Source organism: Oryzias melastigma, linkage group LG4 (assembly GCF_002922805.2).
Source record: "Oryzias melastigma strain HK-1 linkage group LG4, ASM292280v2, whole genome shotgun sequence".
Taxonomy (NCBI): Eukaryota; Metazoa; Chordata; class Actinopteri; order Beloniformes; family Adrianichthyidae; genus Oryzias; species Oryzias melastigma.
The window spans coordinates 12,401,025-12,413,474 of record NC_050515.1 but is presented as its reverse complement, the minus strand read 5'-3'; the positions used below and the strand labels follow the sequence as shown (position 1 = coordinate 12,413,474).

Here is a 12,450-nt window from a genome sequence, read left to right as displayed (position 1 = left end):
CAAACCCCAGAGCTCCAGCACCGATCAATGCAAACGACTTTCCCAGATAATAATCATCAATATCAGGAAGAAAAATCATCTACATTAGTCAATGCAAAAAATTTTAAAATATTCTCATTATAAAAAGACTATTTGCGCAGATTGTATTAATCAAATACTAATAATAATAACAATAATAATAAAAAGTAATAAGAAAAAAAAATCAAGGATATGTGCATAATCAGTGATACATCACAGTTCAGGAACAAGTTTAAGGCCACATAATCGTTCTTTGTTGTTATGACCTAGAGACTGTAAAGTTGTTGTATCAAGGGAATTGTGAAGTTCTGCAGCTCAACTGAGAATCGGGTCAAAGTTCACATTCTGCGATTTCTTAAGGTCACGTTTCAAACTTATTTTCCTTCAATTAAAGATTCAAGCAAGCGCAATCCCACAGTTCTCAAAGTCTTCATGTTTTTTATTTCCAGAGACTTAGTCGAGTCCGGTGGTCCCAGGGGTTCGACAGAGATCTTGGAGTTCTGCACCCAAGTTCCTTGGATCTGTTTTCTCTTTCGTAACAGTCTTGCGTGCTTTGCTAGATCACCATGATATTTCGACAGGTGATCATTTAGATAAACGGCAAACCTTCAGGTGTTTTTGTTGTTTCATCAGAGCTATCTTGTGTTTTTAAGACCACTCTCGCATCTTTTTGATGACCAAACACAGGATCACCCGTATGGACCAGGGGTGACAGGAAAAGCGTGGAAGCTGGACAAGTTGGCAAAATCTAAACAGACAACCTTTGACCTTTGTAGCAAGGCATATTAAAGAGTTGACCAAAATTGAGACTTCTGTCAAATTGTTTAAAAAGAAACCAGAACCTGGACGTACCAAAGTATTATATTGCCACCATGTATGGTACTGAAGAATTTAGATACTTCCACAAACCAAAATAATTTAACATTACCCACAAATTATCTTTTCATTTATTGATTTTGTGTTCTTTCTTTCCTTTAATAATTCTTTAATTTCCTAAAGTAAGCACTTTAAAATTGCAAATTGGCCTGAACTACCAGAACACCTCCTCTTGGCGGCACTGCACTGCTCGATGACTGAGGAAGTCAAACAGCGTATCAGATTGAAGCAGAATTCTTGCAGCTGTGCTTACTGTAGCTGATCAAATATGCAGATAATACATCAGCAGAAGCTATTTTCAGTTGTTTGGATCACATTTCAAAAAGTGTTGCTGAAATATCCACAAGCAGCTGCTCCTGGAATATGATTTGATGTTAAAGGAGTGGTCCAGTGGGCATTTAGACCCCACCCACCTCACCGATTGGCAGGAAAGATTACAGTGAAAAGTACTGTGAAATTGAAAGGTGAGTTTGGAATTTTTCTGTTTTTTTTTTTTTGTTTTTTTTTTGTTTTTTTTTTAGACTGTAAAGTTTCTGGGTAAAAAACAAGTTTAAAAATAATTTAAATTATTTTGAATAGTGAGCAACTATTTGTAAAACATAATGAAATGTATCCCTAAAAAGGGGTGGGGTTTCTCTCTTTATTTATTTAATTTATTGTCTTTCTGTTTTTAACTGTAAAGGGCTTCAAGATGTGCAAGTATAAGACGTGCTTTTTTATGAATAAAATTTCATTAATTTAAAAACTATGCCAATTTTGAAAAAAGAGATCATTGGATTGTTTGAATTTATATTATTCCACTTATTTATCAAGTTTTGAACATCTCTTAAGACCTAAAATCCATTCAAATTAGATGTTTATTTTCAATATCAGACATTTTATGGCTTTATCAACCACTAGTAAATTGTTTTTGTGGTGATAAAATACATTTATATGACAAAATGTAGGGATAGAAACACAACAGGGAAATTATCAAATGATTTTGTTTCCTAAAGAAAGTAAATTTTTTAAAAAAAAAATTAATCCCTGCTGTTTTTAGCAGGAATTGTAAAAAGAACAATAAATGATAATGATTAACATTTTAATAATAAAACAAGGAGGTGGTTTTGGTTCCAGCTGCTCCTGTACAGCCCTGATAATGATCTGCTTTTACCCTCAGACATTTTCCAGATCACTTTACTGAGGTTTGATGGTTCACTTTTTGTAAAGCCCTCATGACTATGTGGTGCTGTGTGAACCGCAAATTCAATAACGTTTGACCTTAAGGGCATTTATCCCCTCAGCAGTCCCACTAAGGCCAAGCCAAAGACAGAGAATGAATAGTGCAGCTAAGTGGGGCAGCCTGACATTAACTGACCCGAGGATGACCATTCCGGTGACGTCCGTTCAATAATTCTCACAGATGTGTGGCCAGCTTAAAGAGGCTGACAATGCGTGCAGTGTGTGAATAGGCAAAGGTAGTATTTATTACCTTGGCCTGCTTTACGTTGCTACATTTTTGCAATGGAAATGTGTGATTCAAGGACACTCCAGTATATCCCAGTATATCTTGTTAGTCTACATCCATGGAAAAACCGTTACATGGTGCTGATGAATTTAACATTTTTTTTCCTCATTGCCTTTTTGTTTGCCAGCAACAACATCATTGTTATTACTGTTTTCACCTTGCTAGGCTTGCTGATGGTGTGTGTGTTTGTGTGCATGTGTGAGTGCTAAAGCCACTGCTGACTCCACAGACACAGTTTAAAGCAGGGGTGTTAAACTCAATCGCACAAAACACACTTTAGGTCAGAGGCCGAACACGATAAACATTTATTGAATACACTAAAACATGCAATACACTATGTTTTTTTAAAACATAAGTATGAATAAAACCAGGCAGGAAACCTTAAATAACTTTCAATATTTTACCCTCCATAAAAATATATTTTGTCAAAAATCATACAAGCTAATAATGAGCGCAAGATAACGTCGGTCCATTAATAACAATAGAATAAAATGATCTGGAGGGCCGGATATAATTCCCTGGAGTGCCAGATCTGGCCTCCGGGCCTTGATTTTGAGTTTGCAGGGCAATGCAGATTATTAAAAAATGGTTTTATTAAAACACAATCTCAAACTCTTGAAAGATCTCAGTTTGAATGATTGTGATTTTTAAAAACTTCTATTTATTAAGCATGTGTTCTTCCTTTCTGTTAACATTAAATCAATCAACTTTGTGGTTTTCCCTTAGAGTACCACTCAAACTACCATTTTTTCCTAAGTAACCTTTCTATGGTTTAGCCAGGGTTGTAGCTTATGCTCAGGAGCTAATTATATATAAATAGGCTCATATATTCATTCCTTTCCCACTAACATCTGGTTGCCCTTCAGTGGTTGTTTCTGGGGCGCTGTAGGTTTGTATCAGTATTTGCTACTGACAGTACCAGAAGAAGAAGTGTCGTCCAAAACAAACATGGAGGAGAATCTGATTGTTTTCCCATTAAATCCCAGGTCCCCAACCTCCGGGCTGCAAACTAGAACTGGTCCTGTACCGGGACATGGAGCGCTCTGGTACCCTAACCAGGTACTGGTACCCTGATCCTAACCCGGTACCGGTTTGTGACTGGTACTGTGTCTGATACTGCTTTGGGTCCGGTACTGCTTCCGGTATCACATTTGGTGCTGGGTCAGGGTACTGGTACCAGCCGAGTCCCGGGCACTAGTCTGCATGCGGTACTACATCTGGTACAGCGCACCGAGGGTTGTGAACCGTTGATTTTAAAAACAGGCAGCGCATCAATATACGGCGAGTCGGGGACACCTGAAACGTCTAAAAGGTCCTTAACCAAAATTCAATATGTGATGAGAATGTGTTGAATTTCCCATCAGCTCTTTGTTTACACTCTCTCCTGCTAGCTTATAGCACCTCACAAGACCAAGCTAACATTATTCCTTGCAAAAAAAAAATGGAAAGCGATTTATCCAGATGGCAGCACAGACGAGAAAAATGGTGGTTGCAAAAGTGAAAAGTGGAAGCATCAGAATTGTTGTGGAGAATGTCAGTTGCTGCATCACAAACCCGGGTTTTTTCAAACCGCAGGTTTTCTTCTGCTCCTGATTTTCAGTTTTAGTCTGAAGTTATTTTATATATGTCCTCTATTGTGGGAAAATGCTTTATTTGAGTGGCTTTCTAAACATATATGCTATACATGCTTCAAGTGCCATAAAATACGAATAAAAATATGAGATGGAAAATAAAAATGTGATCCAAAGGGTTTTCAGAGTTTGAGTGTTCCCCCTTTCAGTCTGACATATGTGATCATTTCCTCATCTGCTTTTTTTCACAAGTCATCCTAAGACAATTTAAGCCTCTCACTTGTTGAGGTTGAAGCTTATATCTCATAGCTACAAGGCCGTAGTTCAAGTCCCAGCTGGGAGCTTTCAGCTGCTTTTTTTTATTCCCATGCAAGCAGGAACTCTGGCTTCCTCCCACTGTTCAAAAACATACTCTATAGGTTAATCGGTGTCTGTGAATTACCCCTATAGATGTGCATGTGAGTGTTTCACTCTCTTATGGACTCACAACCTTTTCAGGGTGTATCCTGCTTTTTTCCAACAGTAACTGGGTTACCTCCTGCAGCCTGATCCTAAAAGGGATTCAGCGGGTTCTGATGGATGGTTGGATGAGTGGATAGATGGGATATCATCTATTTTGTGTCCCCCTTTAGTTTATGGCTTTGCCATGTTTGATGGTTTTCTTTTTAAATTGTCATTAATGATTTAGTAGACTTCTACTTTCTTCCACAAGCCAGTATTTTGGTTCTACTGGTTTCAGAGAGAAATGGTCCAAACAAATTGTGTTAAGTATTTCCTACTTATGCAAAAGGAGATATTGTAGTTCCTGAAATAAGTCACTTTCGATCTTTAATTTTTCTTCAGTTTGTGTTCTTGTCATTCTTGTTTGTTGTTGAAATGGTACAAACAAATCTTTTGTTATTGTATTTTTTCTTTCTTGTATGATACAAATAATGAATTAAAAAATATAAAAGTCAGGTTGATTACTAAATTATAAATGTAATTTTGTTTGCATGGAAAATCTATGCATTTTGTAAATAAAACTTGTTTTTTGTAAAACTTGGCAAAGATACAAAATGTTCCATTGTCATTTGTGCTGTTTAAAATGACTCAGAAAATGTGTTGGAAAGTCTAATTATAATACCTCTCTAGAGGAAGTCTTTCTTGTGTGCATCTGTAGCTGAAGTGTTGATTAAAGTTAAACGCACTTTTTCAAAAGTTTTCTTTGGCTGTTCGGTCTCTGCCAAGCAAAGAAAAAAGCAGCTTTTTATGAGTCATCCTTCATGAGCGGAAATTCAGCTTTGTGCTGCTGACCCTCTCTACAGATGTTTCCTCTCTGTGTTGTTGTTCCACTTCAGGAGCCTCGTGTGAGATGCCATCATCTACATACGAATGGCTGCAAAATATGCACAAACTACATACGTTTAATCTTTTCAAGTTTGATAGATTCATGGAACAGAGTCTTGTGATGCAAAAGCTTGCATGATGCACGTGGTTTGCAGAATCCAAATATGGGTTTCCCTGGAGAAGACATGTTGCTGTCCTCTTACCTCACCTTACCTCCATCTTTAATCACGTGGAAGCAGCATGCAGATGGAGGGTGGTCTCAGGACAAACTGGGTTGCAGCAAGCAAATCAGATATTAAACGAAGAGCCTGTCTCCGTGAAGGTAAATATACACCAGCTTTAAGTATTAATAGGAGTGATGAACGAGTTTCTTCAGCAGCAGTCAGACCACAGGAGCATGCTCCTCCAAAGATAGGATACTCCAGCTGTGTCTAATGAGGTGTCCTGATTTCCACCCAAAATAGAAAAGGGGGCACTTCAAAAGACTCCACAAATATGTGCAAATTACGAAGGACCTGAGGATATTTTCTTGTAACTTGGTTTTCCAAATTCCTAGTATCTAGCTTTTTTTTGGTATAAGTGCTTCAGAAAAATCCAGAATTCTAATAAATTAATGATCAACAAAGTTAATGGATTTTTTGATGATTTTTCAAGGAGCTTTGCAAATGGCTTTTAGGTATAAAAAAAGAAAAATGTTTAGAAGAATAATTTTTTAAAAGAGCCTCAAGATATTATACATATATATTTGTCAACATTATTTAAAGATTTGTGCTATAAACAAAATAGTTGTGAATGAGAACTCCTGATAAATTCTAAAATGTTTGACTGAAATACAGTTAAAGCTGTCCGTCTAGGTAGGGGCAGCAAGGGTGCCTGTCTCTTTCCCATCAGCCATCTGTTTAAACTCTCCCCCTAGCTTACAGACTCTCACAACCCCAAGCTAATATTAGCAGTCCAACAAAAATGACGACAAATATTGGAGCTATCCACAGTTTAGAAGGAGATGCCAGCTCAAATGAGGACGTAAGTGGATCTGGTTGTCTGCAAGAGGATGCATCAAAATGGATCAGAGCAGGGAGCTTGTTGTAACTTACTACATTATCACATCAACACATTTTTTGTCTGCTCCTGATTCATAACAATTTGAGAAATTTTCTTAATGAGAAAAATGCTACATGAACATGTTAAAAAAATTACCAAAAGCAGAATTTTCATCACAGTAGATCTTTAAGAACTTGGAGAAGGTCTGCAAACAGAATGAATTCAAACCTGGATTTTTGCTGCTTTAAAGGGCCTATACCATGCTATATGTAAGCATTTCTGACTAAACTATGTACATAAATATATTACCTTTGGCACATTAAGAACAATTTTTAAATAAAATGAGTTATTTTCACAAGTTATTTTCCTACCCGACTGAACAACTCGATCCCTGAGGCTCCATCTTTCACTCCTTATGGGTGGCGTCATGATGTTATTCTATAGTTGGGCTCTGCAGCATTTCTGCGTTTTGCCCACTAAAACAAGCAATATCCGAACTTTTGCAAAGATGCATGTACATAAAATGGAGGTGTTTTGTGGCTCACCAGAGAAAGTGGGTGTGTGCATTAACCTGGTTGCAGTGCTTCCTGGAAGGGGTTGTCCCCACTTTGGCACATAACATTAGCTCCACTGTTAGCACTGCAGAGAAAGTGGGTGTTTGTGTAAGCCTGGGGGCGGTACTGGCAGTTAGGGATGAGCGTATCGATCTGCGTATCACTAGTATTGATACTGAGGTAAAGTATCAATACTAGAAGATACTTTTGAAACTTTTGTTGCAGTTTTTCTTTAATACGTACGGTAAAGAGCTTAAATTTCTTACAGAGTTCATGCAAGTTCAACGCAGATTGCCAGATTGGGCAAAAACAACCCAATTAATGTGGGGAAACTGCCCAATCTGGCAACATTGTCTGTGACTTGGATATTTTACTACTGCCTTTTAAAAAATATGCATGTGGTGCTGTTCTACTTGCATTTTTTTGCTTTTTTTTAATCTTTGCACTAGTTACTGTTTTTTTGTGAGAAATTATCATTACGATACACCTCAAAGCTCAAAAGTGGATTTCGCGTTATATAGGCCCTTTAATATCATAACTTCTCTTTAACTCCCACACAATGTAACTCAGTTGACAGTTTTGGTGTTTTTCAAATTAAAATAAGATTATTAACCAAGAAGCTGTGCAGAGGTTGAGTGGTCGACCTCTGATTGGAAGATCGCAGGATGAGTTCCTGCCTTGGCCCCGCCCATGTGTTGAAGTGTCCTTGGGCAAAACACTGAACACCATATTGCTCCAACTAGGCTGGAGCAGAGTCACCATCAGTGTGTGAATGTGTGCATGGAACTGTGACTGTAAAGCACTTTCAGCTTTAAAGTAATGAATGGTACTTATATAAATATATACCATGTACCACATTTACAACAATGTTCTCTTATCTTGATCGTCATACCCAACAGTAAAATGTTTTACTCTGAAATGCTGATCACATGCTGTTCACTATAATTCTTCATTTCACGTGTTTTTATCCCCTGATCAGATTAACCTCAGTTTACAAGTAACAGGTTTGTTATTTATAAATTTCTCTGCCTTTTCACAAAACTTCAGGCTTAGGAACTTCTGGGAATCATCAAATCAATAAACAAGCGTGCTGGCCTGTTTTCGTGAGAGCTGACAAAAGCTGTAGCACGTTTCTTGAAAAAAGGGTGAGGTTTCTACCGCAGCTCAGCTTAAGCTTGGATATCCTAAAAGCAAAATAACTAAATAAATGCACTTGTTACAAGAGTATCGAGAAGCCGAACATTTCCTGGCAGAGAGGAGTCAGATGCAGACAGACTGAACATCAGCTTAAGGGCAGAAGCAGCTAAATGTAATGAAACGGCGTCAGATCCTAGCATCTCATGTTCTTATCAAATTAAAGTGTTTTAATACTCAAATAGCCAACAGAAGTTTACACAGCCAAACAACACAAAGGATTCATTCATTTAAAAAAAAATGTCAAAAATTGCATTTAAAGAGAGGACACTGATCAATCACAGTGCTTTAAAATGTTACTTTTTAGCCCAAATGCACTGTACATTGTTACAGCGTGCAGGGATCATAAGCACAAGACATTTGCTTCTTCTCTAAGTCACACCGAATGCAAGATCAGATTTAAGTGCAAACAATCTGCTTTGGTTCTGTTTGTCCAGCGAGCCATTTATCAGTTTACACATGATGTACTCCGACAAACAGGACGTAATCACACCTCTTTAAAATATCTGGTCATTTTTAGGAAATGTACAGACAAAAGAACACTAAATTATCTTCAGTTTTTTTTTCTCCAACTGCAAAATACATCCACATGAAAAGAAAATGGACACCCAAGGACAATTGTGTGTGTGTTTTTTTTTTGTTTGTTTTTTTTAAATGATGCAGGACATGAGGAAAATTAAGTTTGCATTTCTGAGTTTTGTTTTTTAAATTGGTGAATCAGAAGCAGAGAATAAATTGCTGTTTGAAAAAGCTTGTTGATTGTTTACACTATATTAGAATCTCTGCACTACAAGCTTCAGCATCTGTGGACCCCTCTGTCAGTTTATGTGGTCTACCACTTAATGACTCAGACGATGACGTTCCAAAACTCTCCCATTTTGCTATGAGAGAGCTGACAGTTGACTGTGGAATATTTAGGAGCAAGGACATTTTCCGACTGGATTTATAGCACAGGTGGCATCCTATGACAATTCCACGCTGGAACTCACTGCAGAACATTCTTTCACTAATGAGTGTGAAACCTTTGCATGCCTGAATGCTTGATTTTATACACCTGTGATTAGAACACCTGATTCTGATCATTTGGATGGATGAGCCAAAAGTTTTGGTAATATAGTGTAATTAAAAGACGACTGGGAAAGCTTTTACAACAGATTAAAAGATGATCAGAGTGGCACTTTAAAGAACAGACTGAACCTTGTAGTCTGATTACTTTCATTTAGACTGCAACATTTGCACTTCTTAATGAGGAAAGTTCCCCTTTCTCTGTTCCTTTACTTGAGTGATCACAAATTTACCCAAAGGTTATGTGTGGAGTTTGCAAAGATATTTTTATTTTGGAAATCAAGCAGATTCTCTCAACCTTCTTACCTTTTCTCTCTGTCTCTTACCAGAATTTGTCTATTTATGTAATAAAAATGAGTGTGCTTCAGCTGCTGCTGCAGGGCAGCTCACTAGATGTTGTTTTCATTTCCAACTGTGATGTGATGTTAAGTTTTTGACCAAAAACGAGGTGCGGATTTGGAGGTTTGGGACTTAATGTTACGTTAACATTCAAAGCAGGCATGTCCAAAGTGTGGCCCCTGGTCAGTGCTAAAAAATGTAAAATAAATAAACCACGTAACATTCATGAATCTGAAAAAGCTCTGTGTTATACCAGAAGATGGAGCAACATTTAAAAACAAGATTAAAGCAGCATTTTGATGTTTCAGCAGGCAATTTCTAATTTTTTATGTTTTAAACTTTGCATTTTGGAGCATATGAACTTCCTCTAAAACATAAATGTATCACCATGCTAACTGGCAAATTTCATAAATGTCTACTTTATGTGTTTTCCTCTGCTGCAAGCTAACGAGACACTTCTAGAATCCAGTTTGGGAATTCAAACATTCAGACAGTTGAAGAAACACTTTAAAAGCAAGGATCGACTATACAGTAAGCATTAACTGCCCTGTTTGTCACTACTGACATATAATCTGACATATTTTATTAATAAATCTAATTGAAAAAAGTTGTTTATCCACCTCATGTAGTGCACAGTGGGAGGTATCCATAAATTGTTAGAGGACTAGTTGCTGCAAGCATAAATTCAAGTTCTGTGTTTTATGTTTGTGTACTGGTGTGTATGTGTGTAAGTATCTTACATAACTGGTATTTTGCAGAACATGACCCCGGGGCTCTGTGGTATAACCCCAAGTGAAGAGTCACTGAGACTATCCAGCACAGCATGCTGCTCTCAGTGCTGCAAGTGGACAGCTGTGACAGCCTGAATTAAAACGGACGAGCGCTCATTCATAGCACTCCCTCCACCCTCAACCTAACCTGCACCCTGGAGGCGGATGCAGCTGAAAGTTTAGAGAAGTGGTTCGTTTACAGTTAAGGGTCTTTCAATGCATTGCAAGAGCATGACGATAAATGTTTCATACTTGCCATTTGTCTACAGGGTTTAAATACTTGAGTTACCTTTTCAGAGCAGACATTTTTTTTTCTAGTTTTAGTAAGAACCTAAAATAGATAATAAATAAAATGCAATTAACAAGTGCTCCACATAGAGCGATCCCTGATTCCAGATGGGCCAAAACTTTCTGTTAGCTAAAGGTCAAAGAGTCATTCATGGACAACATGACCATTGTTTGGGGTTCCAAAGCAGACCTTAGGATCAAAATGTTCTCCCCTAAAGATTATTTTTGATTTGCAGCATCAATATTAATAGCAGCTTTAAAAAAAACTGGTAGATCATGTTTACATGCACAAATACAACATTTATGATAAACAAATTGATCTTCTGTTGTCTATTTTTGCTGGCACGCAAAATCGTTTCTTTTTATCTTTACAATCTAACGATTCTTTAACGCCGCACTTCTAAAAAGGCTTTAGAAGCCGATGTTGTTTACATTACCACAGGCCATGAAGTATTATTCATAAAATCAGCAAAGCAAAAAGCACTTTATGTAAACGATAAACGCTGTCCTCGGATGAGTTGTGCGACTGCTATTCATTCTGACAGCGCCGTGTTCTCCGTGACTTGATGTAATTCGTCTCCATTAAACCCCTGACTCTTGTTTATAACTTTGCATGATTCAATATGGAAGACAGTTGTAATCTCTCGATCATGAGCTCTGTGCTCTTTTCTCTTCGTTAATACAATAAAGTCTAAATCTGGACACATGGTGAAAAAAGACTTTGTAATTCTTTTATTTCATTAGGGTCTGCAGATCTGGACTTTTCAAAGAACTGTTTAAATGCTGACATCCTATTGATCTGTAATGTGTGTTTGTACTGCACTTTCAAGTTTTAGTTTACATCACAAAATGAACAGAGTGGTGATACTTTTAGGAGCTTCTCAGTAAATGGACTGAATATCAATAAATAACTGTCTGACTGTGATTTTTACTGAGTGGATTCAGTCAGGGTTATTTATTTATTCATGTTTTTCTCTTTGTAGTTCCCTGATTTGTGCACAGTTTAACTTCTAGGGGATATTAAAAAAAAAAAAAGATGTAGCTATTTTCTCTCTCAGTATGTTTCCATTGTTTATCTTGTGCTTTGATATCATGCAGATGTGTGCTGAAATGAACTGAGGTGGCCGCCATTGCTACAGGAATGTCTTAAAGAGGCTTGTGTGCAGTTCCAGTCTGAGCTAACGTTTTTATGTCCGTTTCTGATGCTAAGCCATTTGATAATCCAGTTTTCTCACATACATAGCTGCAGGACGTGACCTTTTCCTCCACAGTAAATTCATAATCCCTGCTAATCCCTAAATTAAAAAAGAAAAAAAAAACAAGATAAGAAGGTTTAAACTGTTTGTTGTTTTACTACTTTATTTCCGTGGAGAAATCCTTTTACATCCGTTAATTCTTGCGAACTCGTATGCGGGTCGTGTGAGGAGAAACCTCGGATAATAGATCTAACCCCACCGAGAAGAAAAAGATTTGAACTGGAGGGTGTTTTTAAAATGGTTGTAAAGTTTGACTGTTTTGCATTGAAGAGAGTTGGCACTTGCATTCTACCTCGCAGTTGTTGTAAACCAGCCTGACTTTCATCAGACTAACCTCAAACAGGAAGTGCAACTGTTTTCCTGCGGTCTCCCGCCAGTCAAAGCGCTAAAACTAATTGTCTATTTGTGGGGGAGCAGCAGCTCCACTCAGAACCTTCTTTTAGCTTTAGGCCCGGTGGTCAAAATTATAAAAAGTTAACAAATTACTATTAGCACGTCATTTTCTACGTGTGGCCATTGTTTTCTTGTTTTGAATATTGAAATACATGGCTAATAATGAATTCTGTCCTTGGTCACACCTATTTTGTTTAGGGGTTTGGGTTAGTTTGGGTTAACCCAGTGGAAGGGATTAGGAGTTGGAGTTTG

The 12,450-nt window shown here is 37.5% G+C and overlaps 1 long non-coding RNA gene across 1 annotated transcript in view; it reads left to right on the top strand.

Moving 5' to 3' along the window:
• LOC118598664 overlaps nt 1-11,868 on the top strand; it is a 37,751-nt gene extending 25,883 nt beyond the window's left edge. The window contains exon 3 of the long non-coding RNA XR_004947748.1: nt 10,250-11,868. This is a non-coding gene — a long non-coding RNA (uncharacterized LOC118598664). The remainder of the gene's footprint in view (nt 1-10,249) is intronic.
• The last annotated feature ends 582 nt before the right edge of the window (nt 11,869-12,450 follow it).